Genomic DNA, 2,912 nt, shown 5'->3' on the forward strand with positions numbered 1-2,912 from the left:
TTTGAATACATAATTTCAACTCTATTTATACATATGCAGTTAATTTTAATAAATAATTGTAAACATTGTGCGTGCCTTACATAACTAAATAGTTATCAATGATACTGAAGATTATTAAAATTAAAAGAGAAACTTGAAAACACTTTATTGTTGAATTTTATGTCAAAATGAACAAACTCCTTAGTATATCTTAACACGTTCGCGTGAGCAACATCGTACAAAGTCGTGTTTTTTAAATTATGAAATGGCGCAACGTCATATGCCGGCCTCTAGATTATCATATTTATTTTGTCGGAACTTCTTTGGTCTATTTTATGGACAAATTCCTATGGCACATCTACTTAGCGCCGCAACTCATTCGTTTTTCATAGCCAACACCGCCGCGTTTCCTAGAAAAAAGATCATCAAAAGATTATTGGTATTACGGCGGGACGTTTTTAGACGTTGCTAAACTTTGTATGGGAAAAAGGTGCGCCACAGTAGCAATATTCAGAAATGATGTTGCTCACGCGAACGTGCTAAATGTCAATAAGGAAAAAATATAGGCATTTTTTTGTATTAATCACTGAACTATGTCGTCGGTGATCGGATTAAAACACGTGTTTATTTCACAAAAAAAAAGTTCATAAGACTTGATTTAATTTTTATTGCACAAAAAAAAAAAAGTTCATAAGACTTGATTTAATTTTTATAGCTATTCTCAAGACGACTTCGAAAATGACATGTAAAACATATCTAACTATTGTTTTCAATTTGTGTAAAATGTACATTGAGTACTGATTATTCTTAAGATATTTTTTTGTAATTTTATTAAATATATTTAAAAAAAAGTGTTTTTTTTTTGTTGCCACTACTATTTACTGCCTCTAGTCCCTGTAACCCACACAGTCGTCATCGCTTATCGAGTGATGTGATTGTGCCGTGTTCAAATCTCGCGAAAATTTTGACTTCCACGATAAATTTTCTGTATTATATTACTAAGCAATCGAGACGTAAAACTCAGGTGAGTGACGTGATGCCGATCCGCGGTGGTAGATTCTCCGAAGCACTGCTTTTACTAAGCCTAAAGGTTAGCTTTTATTGCTTAGATGGGTGGACGAGCTCACGGCCCACCTGTTGTTAAGTGGTTACCGAAGGCTACATCTACAACGTAAATGCCGCCACTCACCTTGAGATATAAGTTCTAAGGTCTCAGTATAGTTACAACGGCTGCCCCACCCTTCATACCGAAACGCATTACTGCTTCACGGCAGAAACAGGCAGGGCGGTGGTACCTACAAGTGCGGACTCGCAAGAGGTCCTACCACCAGTAAAGTAAAGTAGGTACAAAATTTCAAGTGAACCCTTTTTCTATCTAATTGCTGGTAGCCTAGGGGGCTATAAGACCTACATTAGGACGGGTAGGTGAGCCCTTCGGGCCGGTCACCGTCCACGCCGAACCCGTCGCTTGCGACGAAGGGCACGACGAGTAAATTAACCCATAGACACAACCCACTGAGTTTCTCGCCGGATCTTCTTAGTGGGCCGGGTTTCCGATCCGGTGGCTCTGCGAAGCACTGCTCTTGCTAGGGCCAGTGTGCAACACTCCCGGTTTGAGCTCCGAGAGCTCACCTATACGTCAAGGAGAAGCTGAAATAGCATCTCAAGAGTCTCAAAGCTATCATAATAGGTAGGAAAAAAAGAATGACCGGTGCTTGGAGAATCTAAAAGCACCGAAATTGGATCAGGAGGATCTGAAAAGACATATCGGATGATGGCGGCATTTCGCTGCCCCGTCGCGGCGTCGCTTAGAAATAAGCCTCAAGATTCCATGTGAGACTTCTGTGACACTAACGCCTAATAATTCAAAATAAATATTGAAATCTAAGTTGTCAGTCTGTGCCACTAAGCGTCTGCTGAATATTTAACGTCTTGTTTGCAATAGGTTAGTTAGCCCAATAGTGTGATTAGTCTTAATTTTCCAAATTAACATTCTACAGTACCGCCATCTCTTGACAGGACTGGTTACAGCTGCTACGTTATTCCCAAATCTAAAGTTTTATGAATGAAATATTTTATATTTGAACAATAAATGAACTATTGCATTGCCAGAGCAATTTGAGACAGAACGATTCTTGCCATAGGAGTCATATTTAAACAAATCGATCTTTAAATTGAGCATTCCCTGTGTAACATGCCAGAAATTTTATTTTTAGTTTCTAATTCACGGTCACTCAGTTAATACATGAGTACTGCGTTTGCGAACACAATCTCAATTCAAAGTACCTTTTTATAAAAAAATAAACACAAAAAGCCAACCATGGCACCTTACGATTGGCCCATAGATACAGTGAATTTGCCGGTGATGCGCATCGTGACACCCAAAAATGAATTTATGTGTGGAATCTACGGAATGTGAGTACATAATTATCAAATTGGCTGTACATGTGCTACAGTTTACACATACGTTTACATTATTGTTCAATTTCAATTGGTGATGAACGATTATTATTAACGTATTTGTTAAAATATTATTCAAATCTAAATATATATTATATTGAATTCAAATATTTCAAAATAAATCCTTTTGTTTTAAAAAAATACTTGTGTCTTAATTTTATTACAATGTTTCTAAGGACTATTGCTGCCAGACAACTATGCTGGTACTAAATCAATCAAGGCAAGAGTATGAGAAACACCTAATCTAAGAAAATTATCTAAAACACTCTTTAAGAACATTAAATGCAGAAATTAGAAACTATATATTCATGATTACTCAATCTTTGCTAATCTTAATCTGTATTCAGAACATTTTGGTTGATGAAAAAAATAAGTTTCAAATTCTCCCTATAAGTCCCTACCTCCCAACTCAGAATCCAGCCATTACGCATTCAAATATCCAAAACGTCAATGTTAACTCAATGTCACTACTG

General features: G+C 36.9%; 1 protein-coding gene across 1 annotated transcript in view; it reads left to right on the forward strand.

Moving 5' to 3' along the window:
* LOC101737713 (uncharacterized) overlaps positions 1–2,912 on the forward strand; it is a 232,945-nt gene that overhangs the window by 62,765 nt on the left and 167,268 nt on the right. The gene's annotated exons all lie outside the window — the stretch shown is intronic.

Source organism: Bombyx mori, chromosome 24 (assembly GCF_030269925.1).
Source record: "Bombyx mori chromosome 24, ASM3026992v2".
Lineage (NCBI taxonomy): Eukaryota > Metazoa > Arthropoda > Insecta > Lepidoptera > Bombycidae > Bombyx > Bombyx mori.